The 12,222-nt window shown below is 44.1% G+C and overlaps 1 protein-coding gene across 17 annotated transcripts in view; it reads left to right on the top strand.

Annotated features, from left to right (window-relative positions):
- The window catches only part of ATG7 (autophagy related 7), a 274,642-nt gene that overhangs the window by 1,016 nt on the left and 261,404 nt on the right, over positions 1-12,222 (top strand). For 2 of the 17 annotated variants that reach the window (XM_054551703.2, XM_054551707.2), the window contains exon 2: positions 8,870-9,114. The exons of the other annotated variants lie outside the window; for them this stretch is intronic. The gene's annotated coding sequence lies outside the window, so the exon portion shown is untranslated. The remainder of the gene's footprint in view (positions 1-8,869; positions 9,115-12,222) is intronic. 17 annotated transcript variants of the gene reach the window in all.

Raw genomic sequence — 12,222 nt, 5'->3', positions numbered from 1 at the left:
CCACTGGCCAGATTTGTTCAGTGACAGAAAGCTTTCTACTTCTGGTTGCTCCTGTTTGGTCCTCCCCCAGTTCTGACTCTTAGGTTGAGCTGAAAGCAGCTACTCGGTAATCTTAGCTCACTGTTCCTCCTTCAGGCTCTTGGAATCACCCCTGCATTTAATTGCCCTATACATCATTGAAAGCTACTAGTTTGTCTTCCTCTTCTCACCTTTTCTTCTCTAGGCTAAGTATATTTAATGTATTTGCTCATAGTAAACTTAACAGTGACAGCAAATATTTGTCATGTTTTGTTATATCCCCAGCATATAGAGCAATGCCTAGCATATTATATATGCTCAATAAATATTTGTTGGATGAATGAATAAAACAAATATTTGCCTGTTATGTGCCTGGCATTATTGTGGGCACTGGTGATCTATCAGTAAAATAAGAAGAAAAAGAACCCTGTTTCATGGCACCTTCTAATAATAGAGGCGGTGGTGGCATTGTCAGTAAGGGTTGGTAGGTGTTTCCGATTCTGAAACGTACAGGGTCATGGGATGGAGAGTAATTGGGGGGAAGCATAAAAGCTAGCTAGTCAGGGATGGCTTCCCTGAGGAAGTGACCTAACACTTGAATAAAGAAAAGTCCAGTCTTGGAGTGGCTTATGTTGCTAAACTGCTCTCCCATCCCCCAACGCTGCTCCAGTCTTGTTAAGCTGCTTGCAGGTGTGTCTCACCTATAGCCCTTCGCTTCTGCTGCTTCGAACATCTCCCCTTCCCCTTCCATTTATCTTGGCCAACTCCTTCCTGCCCTCGTGTGACATGATTTTGAAATCCTTTAAGAGCTGAGTACTGGACTTTCCATTACTCAACCACAGGTTCCCTTTTTTGTTCCCAGCCAGCATCTCATTATAGAGAATAAACATTTATTGAGCTTCAGCTATGTGTCTGGCACTGTGCTGCAAGCTGGGAATACAAAAATGAGTAAGATACACATCCCTGTCCTCAAAGAGTTTACTTTTTTTTTTAAGTCAAGGAGATAGCAATGGTATGGCATGAAGCTATTGCAGAGATTTGGTAGAGGAAGACTTAGGGTAAGCATAAGTCAGGCAGACTCATCAGAGGTTTCAGTGAGGAGGTGCTGCTTTAGTCAAGACCTGAAGGATGAACGAGATTTGACAGGTGAAGAGTGGTTTGAAGTGAGATGAGCAAAGGGCTAGAGGTGAGAATGCATGGCCTGCTTGTGGTTCACCGGAGTGGCAGTGTGGAGGTGTAGGTTGAGAGGTGACTGGAAAGGTAAGCACCAGCCACATCGTGAAGGGCCCTGTGGACAATAGCATGTTAAGCGCACATAGACTTTGGGATCCAAGATAGCTGCATACTGATATTGCCATTGCCACTGAACTAGTTTTGTGACCCTGGGCAAGTCACTTCCTTTCTAAGCTTCAGTTTCCTCATCTCTAAGAAGGGGAAATAAAAACTGAATGAGGTGATATGGTGTTACTCACTTGGCACTGGTAGATGATAAATACTCAATAAACAGTAGTCATTAATATTGCCAGGCCCAGAAGTTTGGACTCTAAAATGTGGGGGTGGGGGCGGGGATGGAGAGCAGGACACTGAAGATTTTAAAACAGATGCGACATCCTCTCATCTGTTTTAAATTACCCAGGCAACAATGTGGTGATTACACTGGACAGAAGAAGACAAGCAGGGGACCAGTTGGGTATAGTTGCAGTGATCCAGGTGACAGGATGAAGATCTGGATGAAGGCAGTGACAGTGGAGATGGAGAGGAGTGGGAGGAGTTGAGAGATTAAGGAGGTGGAATTTGCTGGACTTGGTAACTGATAGGATGAAACAGAGGAAGGGGACAAGAATCAGGATCCTGATGGCGGGAGGGCAGAAATGAATTTGCTGTGTGGAATTGAGCAGTAACAAAATTATTTGACTAGTGTCTCTAATTGATTAACCCTGACCTCTGATTTTATTTGGAAGTCAGTTTGCCTCTGTCGTCCACTTCTACCCATGGAAATGACGTTCACTAATGTCTTCCAGTCCTCTTTTTTTTTTTTTTTTTTTTTTCTTTTTTTTGAGATGGAGTCTCCCTCTGTCGCCCAGGCTGGGGTGCAGTGGCACAATCTCGGCTCAATGCAAGCTCTGCTTCCTGGGTTCAGGCCATTCTCCTGCCTCAGCCTCCTCAGTAGCTGGGACTACAGGTGCCCGCCACCATGCCCAGCTAATTTTTTTTTTTTTTTTTTTTAGTAGAGATGGGGTTTCACTGTGCTAGCCAGGATGGTCTCGGTCTCCTGACCTCGTGATCTGCCCGCCTCTGCCTCCCAAAGTGCTGAGATTACAGGCGTGAGCCACCGCTTCCTCTCCTCTTTCTATCTCCTGATCTCCCCACCCTTCTCCAGTGTGATTAAGGCCTGATTGTATAATCAAGGGAGAATAAATACTGGAGGTGCTGCTCTGTTAATTGGTAGTCAATAGGTGTTGAATAGACTGAGGAACAGCCTATTCATTCCATCTCAGACCGGCTTCAGAATGATCACTTTTGGGATTTCCTCACACCTTCATCCCAGTTACCATCCTTGAACTTGCTCCGGTTTGTCAGCCTCTCTTTGAGTGTGTGATACAGAAAGGAAATCCTCTTTCCTTGAGGACTCTAACCATGCAGAGCAAGACTGCACTTTTCTTGTGGTAACCTAAAGCCCTGCCAGCTCCATTATAGACACATTGTGCTTTTGACACTGTTACACTAGTGTGCCACCAAATAGGCCCTCAGCATGGCTCAGCCCTCCCCATATCCTCAGGCAGCTCTCTTGTCCATTTCCCTTTATTGTCTTCCTCATATTAATTCCTCTCCTCAACCTCCTGCCTTGACTTTTGCTCCACTAAGTTGCAGCCATCAATTAAGGCATCTCAGCTTCCTCTTCTATCCTTTACCAACTGATCTTTAGCTGACCCTATCCTTTTGCCTTTTATTCTAATTCTGTGAAAGAAATGGTGTTTTAAGACTAAGTCCTCTATTTGTGCTTGAGATCCCATCTCCTGCTTTGCCTCAAGGACGGGGTTCCATCATTTGTTCATTTTCTTTCCTGTTTCATCAACCCTTCTCATTTAAATATTCTCTGTTTACTCTCATTTTGGAAAAAACAAAAACCCTCCGATTAACCTATGCTGCACCCTGTCACGCCTCTTTTACCCAGCCACCTTTCTTGGAAGAGTTATCTAGAGTTGCTACCTGTACTTCCCTAAGTCATCACTAAAATCCTGCTCTCGTCCCACCACTCCTCAAAGTCATCAGACCTCGACATTGCCAGAATACCTGACCATTTTTCCTTCCTTATCTTTCTTGGCACATCTGACATTGCTGACCTTGCCCCTCACTTAGGAAAACCCAGTCCTACTTTGTATTATCTCTCTGGCCATTTGCCCCTCAATTTCCATTGTGGGCTCCTTTCTTCCCCTTTGTCCCTCACATGCCAATTTTTGCCAAGACTCTGCCCTCTACTATATTCTTTTCAACCGCAGCTTCAAACTTGTTTATATGCTCATGACCCCTGTTCTGTATCATGATCCCGAATTTCTCCTGAGTGCTACCCTCAAACTCAAACAAGCCTAAAACTAAGCTCCTCATCTTCCATTTGAACCTGCCGTTCTTTCTCCATTCTTGAATCTTGCCAATTCCCCTCCTTCCATTTAGTCACCCAAAACAGAACCCTGAGAGTCATCTCAGACTCTTCCTCTGGTACTATCCCTCCTTTCCATCTTCCAAGTCCAGGTAGTCATCAGAGTTCTACAGATTCGACTTTGTTGCTATCTCCTGACACACATCTCCTCCATTTCCTCCCTTGTTCCCTCAGTTCAGGCTCCCCTCCCTTCCTGCCTGTCTTTCTGCACAGCCTCCCAGCTGGTTGCCCTGCCTCAACAGTCTGGTCCTCACTGCTGTGGATTGCCTTTACTAAAATAGAGATCTATGCAGAAATACAGTTGCATAGCTTTTCACATAAGGCTCTTCATGATATGGCCTTTGCCTGCTTTTATGGCATGGTCCATCTACTCTGCCCCATGTGCCTCTCCTTGCTGCCATACAGAACTCTATCAGGGGAACCCGCCCCCAATATTTCAACGTACGTTCTTTCTATTTTCCATAAGTGTCAGCTGGCTGAGAAATAAAGAGAAAGAGTACAAAGAGAGGAATTTTACAGCTGGGCCCCTGGGGGTGACATCATATTTGTAGGACTGTGATGCCCACCTGAGCCGCAAAACCAGCAGGTTTTTATTAAGGACTTCAAAAGGGGAGGGGGTGTGCGAACAGGGAGTGGGTCACAAAGATCACATGCTTCTGAGGAAACAGGACAAGGACAAAATCAGAAACTCCTGAGAAGGATCTGTGTTCAGCAGTGTATGTATTGTCTTGATAAACATCTTAAACAACAGAAAACAGGGTTCGAGAGCAGAGAACTGGTCTGACCTCAAATTTACCAGGGCGGGGTTTCCCAATCCTAGTAAGCCTGAGGGTACTGCAAGGAGACCAGGGCATATTTCAGTCCTTATCTCAACTGCATAAGACAGACACTCCCAGAGCGGCCCTTTATAGACCCTGCCCCCCCAGGAATGCATTCCTTTCCCAGGGTCTTAATTATTAATATTTCTTGCTAGGAAAAGAATTTAGTGATATCTTCCCTACTTGGACGTCCATTTATAGGCTCTCTGCAAGAAGAAAAATATGGCTGTATTCTGCCCGACCCTGTAGGCAGTCAGACCTTATGGTTGTCTTCCCTTGTTCCCTGAAAATCACTGTTATCCTGTTCTTTTTCAAGGTGCACTGATTTCATATGTTTAAACACACATGTTTTACATTCAATTTGTACAGTTAATACAATAGTGGTCCTGAGGTGACTTACATTCTCAGCTTACAAAGATAACAGGATTAAGAGATTAAAGACAGGCATAAGAAATTATAAAAGTGTTAATTTTTAGAACTGATAAATGTCCATATTAAAATGAAATCTTCACAATTTATGTTCAGAGATTGAAGTAAAGACAGGCATAAGAAATTATAAAAGTATTATTTGGGAACTGATATATGTCCATATTAAAATGAAATCTTCACAATTTATGTTTCTCTGCCGTGGCTCCAGCTGGTCCCTCCGTTTGGGGTCCCTGACTTCCCGCAACAGAACTCATTTGTATTTTCTCAAACATACTGTCCTGGTTTGTTCATTCATTGTTTCAGTCGTCAACAAGTATTTACTGGGCACCTATGAGGTACTAAGACTGGTGTTAGAAAAACAGTGATGAATAGGGGAAAATGAGAAGCTGGCACGGTTCCTTTCTCATAGAATTTTTATTTATTCATTCATTGTTTCAGTCATCAACAAGTATTTATTGGGCACCTATGAGGTGCTAAGTCAGGTGCTAGAAAAACAATGATGAATGGGGGAAAATGAGAAGCTGACATGGTTCCTTTCTCATAGATTTTTTATTCTACTGAGGAGGATAACTGCATATGTGCTATGAAGGTAAGGTAGTTGGTGCTCTTTGAGGACTAGAATACAGGAGGATCGACCTAATCCGGAGCTGAGGGAGTCAGGGAAGGCTTCCCTCAGAAGTGATGATTGAGCTGTGATTTGAAGTGAGCAAAGAAATTCACTAGATGATGGGTATGTGGAGGTGGCCAAGAAAATTCTAAGCTTATGCAGAGGCCATGGGGTGTTTCTGTAGTTGACAATGTGGAGCTGAGTCAGCTTCCTTCCTTTGCCTGGAGAGTCCCCACTCCCTACCTCTAGCCTCCTCATCCAGGGGTCCTTGCATGGGGCTAGTGCTGCCATCTAACCCCCCCTTTCTCAACCATCAGGGGCGGGTTTAGAAGTTTGTGGAGCTGTTTTATTTTGCTTTGTTTTGTGACATTGACCAGAGGGTATTACTGCATTTATTGAGAGAGAGCCAGAGATGCTCAACATTCTGCAGTGTGCAGGGATAGCTCTAAACAAAAAAGAATTGTCCCATCCAGCATGCCAGTAGGGCCCCTGTTGAGAATCTACTTGGATGTTCTTAAAACCTTGGCTTAAGGGTTTCTATAGGATATTCTTAAAACCTTGGCTTGGCTGGGTGTGGTGGCTCACGCCCGTAATCCCAGCACCTTGGGAGGCCGAGGCGGGCGGATCACAAGGTCAGGAGTTTGAGACCAACCTGACCAACATAGTGAAACCCTGTCTCTACTAAAAATACAAAAATTAGCCAGGCATGGTGGTGGGTGCCTGTAATCCCGGCTACTCAGGAGGCTAAGGCAGGAGAATCGCTTGAACCCGGGAGGCAGAGGTTGCAGTGAAGCCAAAATTGCGCCACCTCCCTCCAGCCTGGGTGACAGAGCAAGACTCTGTCTCAAGACTCCGTCTCAAAAAACAAAAAATAAAAAGCAAACAAACAAACAAACAAAAAAACCCACCTTGGCTTAAGGGTTTCTATAGGAAACACTGTTGCCTCATCAGTCTAATTTAGATGTCCCTCCTCCTATAACATTCTGTACAAACACCAGGCTATACTGTATTTGTTTTACCTCCAAATTGCTATACTCCGATTCCTCTTCTGTTTTGCTGTTTTGGCTTCAAAATTGTTAGATCTTTAAAGGTGGGGACCATAGTTTTTTTTTGCCATTGAACCCTGAAATGTAGCACAGGGACAAGTATGTAACATAACTGTTTATTGAAGAAATAACTAATGGAAACCCTAATTTCTTTTCTTTTCTTTTCTTTTTTTTTTTTTTTTTTTTTTTTGAGACAGAGTCTTGCTCTGTCACCCAGGCTGGAGTGCAGTAGTGCTATCTCAGCTCACTGCAACCTCCGCCTGCTGGGTTCAAGCAGTTCTCAAGCTTCAGCCTTCCAAGTAGCTGGGATTACAGGCGCCTGCCACCATGCCCGGCCTTTTTTTTGTATTTTTAGTAGAGATGGGGTTTTGCCATGTTGGCCAGGCATGTTATTGGTAAACAATATGATGTTAGTCCTGCTTTTTGAGTGTCTCCTATGGGCCAGATGTATGCATTTTCTAGTTGAATCTTCACACTAATTCTGCACGGTAGGTGGTATCCCCGTCTAACAGAAGAGGAAACAGACTCGGAGAAGTTGAATGACTTGTCTAAGATGGTGTGGCTAGAAAGTAGCAGAGACAGGATTTGAACTCAGGTCTCTCGGGCTCATGAACCTATGCCCTTTCCAGTCTAGCAGACCATCTGCCTTGTCCAGTTGTTTTCTTGAACTTAGATTTAGGGCCCTAGATTTACCTCTATGAAATTTCAAATCTTGTTAAAATAGGCCTGCCATTCCAGATGGTCGGAATTTTTTTTTATCCTGAATTTTAGTCACTTGTATTGCCTGTTTCTTCTTGTGTCATGAAATAGATAAGCAAATCTATATCATTATCCAAGTTATTGGTAAAATATGGTAATAAGAATACTTTATTGAATATATTTATTTGCCTATTCCGCCTGCTCTTAGCCCCAGCACAGGGTTCAGTGCACATGAAATACTTAGTAAATGTTGATAAATATTCATTTCATGTGGATAAATAAAATAAATTGGACAGGCCCAGAGACTAAGCCAAAGACCTACTGCTATTAGCTCTTTCTAATTAACACTAATTAATTCAGTAACCAAGATCCTTTGAATAAGATTATTTTACCAGTTCTTAATACCTCTAATTATGTCAGGATCCAATTCCTGTATCTTCACCTTGTCTACTGGGATTTCTAGAGCAGCCTTGTGAGAGACATTTCTGAGACCTGTATGTCCTGTGTCTATGATTCTTCCCTGATCAAGGTAGGAATGCAGTTACTCTGTCATGACTTTTTCTTAGAGAAACCATATTGGCCTCTTGTGATTACTTAGGGCTGCCTCATACAATTATGCAGGCTGTGCACTGCACAAGAGGCCACATCAAAGGGGGTTCCATTTATATCATAGGTATTGTGGGTGCATTTTTGTAATGACAGTGGCAGAGAAGGCTACTATGTCTTGAGCTAACCTAATCAGTATATTACAACATTTCTCTAACTAAAGGAAATAAAATCTTGAAGCAGGGGTGTAATTTTCTGATTGTACAAAGGTGCTAAGTGGACTAGAGTGGCCCATATGGGCCTTTCCTGGGAGCAAAACTTCTGTCCAGTGGTCTTTAGAACGCATCTTTATTCTTATCTTTGAAAAATCAGGCCGGATGTGGTGGTTCACGCCTATAATCCCAGTACTTTGGGAGGCTGAGGCAGGTTGATCGCCTGAGGTCAGGAGTTTGAAACCAGCATGGCCAATATAGTGAAACCCTATCTCTACTAAAAATACAAAAAATTAGCTGGGCGTAGTGGCAGGCGCCCGTAATCCCAGCTACTTGGGAGGCTGAGGCAGGAGAATCCCTTGAATGTAGGAGGCGGAGGTTGCAGTGAGCCGAGATCGTGCCATTACACTCTAACCTGGGCAAGAAGAGCAAAACTCCATCTCGAAAAAAAAAGAAAAGAAAAAAAGAAAAATCAAACATTTTGAAAATCGGAAATCAGGACTTTGCTTGGCCCAGTTTTTCAGTACTTCTCCCATTTCTCAGGATTCTTTAAAGATCACCAGAAATGTTATTATTTAGAAGCAAGCCTTAATAACTCAGCCAGCTTTTAGGAAACCATCATAGATTTTAGTTGTTGGTTGGCATAGGGCTCCACAGTGATTCAGACAAATCCAGGTGGCTGTCTCTCAGATGAACAGAGAAATGGGCAACAGTTGGTCAGTGGAGGTAACAAAAAGACTCAGAAGGAGGCACACTGCCCTCCATCTTCCTGGCAGTATTGCTTCCTCTCTCCTCTTTCCCACATTTTCTTAGCCGTCACTGTCCCTCCCATGTAGGCTTCTCAAACCCCATAATGCTGGTATCCAGTGCATCCATTCTCAAAAACTGAAGCTGATGGACACCAGATTGCATGTGAAGGTGAAGGATATTATAGCAGAAGGAAACCAAAATAAAAGAAAAACAGCTCCTGGAAGTAACCAATGAGAAGGACAGATAGAGTTTGAAGACTGTGGATGTGACTGCTTGTTCTCTGGTTGACCCACTGAAGAAGAAATCACGCTGATTCAGAGTTGGCTCGGAGGTGAGGAGGACAACTCACCCATCATAGCAATTTTCCTAACTGCCAGTGTGATCAGCTGTTACCACAGAAATCACCTGAAAGCACAGTCACAAACCAATTTGGCTGACTTGATGACTTGATGTCTTGTGGAGATGTTAGTTTTGCTCAGGGACATCTTGACTCTAATGCAACTTTTAAAAGGAAGTGAGGTTTCTGTACCCAGCTGGTTTCCCTGTAGGAGTCCTGAGTTCTCATCTTCCGGTAGAGCCTACTCTTTCTTCTAAGTTTAGAACTTTTTTCCTTCTTTTGGAAGAGAAGGCTTTAAACCTCCCTCTTTAACAGCCTTGCAGATTGTTTCCGAAACTCATGAGGTTGCAGAAGCATCATTTGTCTATAAAATGTGCATTGGCTCCGTATGCCAAAGCAGCCCCTTCCCGACTTCTGGTGATCTCTACCTCCTTTTTACACATCAGCAGCTAAGAACATATGCTGTTTGTCAGCGGGACTTGGTCATGTGGTTTGGTGCTTATTTTAATGACTGCCAGAGCTTGCAGCCCTGCAGCTGGGAAAATGAGAATAGAAGCCTGCTCTGTGTGCTCCATTTTGGCCCAGAGAAGGCACTTCAGGGCCAAATTGCAGTTATTCTGGCACTTCTGCTAAGTGAATGGCCCCACATGGGCTCAGAGAAATCGGACACTGAGTGCTCGCTGCCCTTTAGAATTTGTTCTTTTGGACTTCTTGATGACCTGTAGTGGGAGACTGACCATTTCCTTTTAATTAAGCCTCTGTTGTGATTGCAGAGCTCTTTTGAGGGAGGTAGGCTTTAAATGAGGCATGTTTCAGGCAGAGGAAATTTTCATAGTGAGCATGGGGAAGGGGAACCACATTAGTCAGGCATTGTTGGCTAATATGGGGCAGTGACGAGAAAAACTACCAGCAGCTACCATTTATTGACTGCTTGCTGTATGTCAGGCACTGTAGCAAGCACATCACAAACATTTAGCCCTCCCAGCAAGTTCTGGAGTAGGTATACCTGTCCTTATCTTACACCTGAGTAAATCCAGGTGCAGGGGAGTGAAGGAACCTGCCCTAACCTGCCCTAGGCTTCTCAGCCAATAGGAGGTGGAGGTGGAATCCACACTCGGGTTTATCTGACTAAAGACCAGATTCCTGACTGCATTACATTACCTCTCCTTTTAGCATCCTTTCCCTGAACCATTAAAAACTCTCCTGCTGTGGTGGACATGGCGGCTCACGCTGTAATCCTAGCACTTTGGGAGGCCAAGGCAGGTGGATCACCTGGGGTCAGGAGTTCGAGACCAGCCTGGCCAACAAAGCGAAACCCTACTAAAAATACAAAAATTAGCTGGGCGTGGTGGCACATGCCTGTAATCCCAGCTACGTGGGAGGCCAAGGCAGGAGAATCGCTTGAACCCGGTAGACAGAGGTTGCAGTGAGCCGAGATCACGCCATTGCACTCCAGCCTGGACGACAGAGCGAGACTCTGTCTCAAAGAAAAACAAACCAAAAAAACTCCCCTGCTCTCCTAAAGCAAACAGACAAAAAACTAAAACACACACAGAAAAATTAGAATGTGATAATTTTTAGCATTGTCAGGCTGGTTTATGGAAACTAGAGGCCTGTGTGTCTAGCTTCCCCTAAAGACAGTTCTTTTTGTTTTTTTCTCTCCCTCTGTTTTTTATTTTTACAATTACTTCTTCACTTTAAAGTGAATTACTTTTTCATTTAAAAAATCCTGTATTTCTTCATTAAAAAATATTCTACATTTCTTCATTTAAAAAAATCCTATACTGGCTTGATTATTTGCTGTGTCCAATCCTAGAGGGAGAATGGTTGGGCAGTCTCACTCCAGGAAGCACTCCTGCTTCAATTAATTCTATAAGCAGCCAAGCCAAAAGACTTCCATCCTTAGCTTCTTTAATCACAAAATGCCAGAAAACTTTATGGAAATGATTTCTCATTTAGCTCCTTATTTAGAGTAATGAATTGCTTTTTACCAAAGCTAAATTTAAGTAGGTCATCTGTTAACTGTTGGATGAATAAATGAAGGTTCTCTTCGTAGGACTGGTATAGTTTAAAGATAGGGATTTTGTTCTACTTTTTTATTTTATTTTATTTTTTGAGACGGGGTCTTGCTGTGTTGCCCAGGCTGGGATACAGTGGTGCAGTCATGGCTCACTGCAGCTTGGATTGCCTGGGCTCAGGCGATCCTCCTGTCTCAGCCTCCTGAGTAGTTGGGACCATAGGCGTGCACCACCACTCCATAATAATTTTTTTAAATTATTTGTGGAGATGAGGTCTTACTATGTTGCCTAGACTGGTCTTGTCTGGGCTCAAGTGATCATCCTGCTTTGGCCTCCCAAACTGCTAGGATTTCAAGTGTGAGCCACTGTGCCTGGCCTTTTTTTTTTTTTTTTGAGATGGAGTCTCGCTCTATCGCCCAGGCTGGAGTGCAGGTGCGCAATCTTGGCTCACTGCAAGCTGCGCCTCCCGGGTTCACGCCATTCTCCTGCCTCAGCCTCCCGAGTAGCTGGGACTATAGGCGCCCGCCACCATGCCCAGCTAATTTTTTTTTTTTGTATTTTCAGTAGAGACGGGGTTTCACTGTGTTAGCCAGGATGGTCTTGATCTCCTGACCTCGTGATTTGCCCGCCTCGGTCTCCCAGAGTGCTGGGATTACAGGTGTGAGCCACCACGCCCGGCCTTTTTTTTTTTTTTAATTCCTTCCTGTGACAGGTTCTCACCCTGTCACGCATGCTGGAGTTCAGTGGTACAATCATGGCTCACTGCAGACTCGACCTCCTGGGTTCAAGTGATCCTCCCACCTCCCACCTCAGCCTCCCAAGTAGCTGGGACTACAGGCGCCTGGCAAATTTTTTTGTTTTTTGTAGAGATGGGGGCCCACTGTGTTGCCTAGGCTGGTCTTGAACTCCTGGGCTCAAGCAGTCCTCCTCCTTCAGCCTCCCAAAGTGTGGGGATTACAGGTGTGAGCCACCGCACCCGGCCCTATTTTACTTCTTTATTCATGGATAACATACATAAAGTGCACTGATAGCAAATGTTTAGCTTGTGGCTTTTTACATAGATATATGCCTTGTAACCACCACC

The sequence above is a fragment of the Pongo abelii genome, chromosome 2 (assembly GCF_028885655.2).
Source record: "Pongo abelii isolate AG06213 chromosome 2, NHGRI_mPonAbe1-v2.0_pri, whole genome shotgun sequence".
NCBI lineage: Eukaryota > Metazoa > Chordata > Mammalia > Primates > Hominidae > Pongo > Pongo abelii.
The sequence above is the reverse complement of the archived record's forward strand: the minus strand, read 5'-3'. Positions and strand labels throughout refer to the sequence as shown.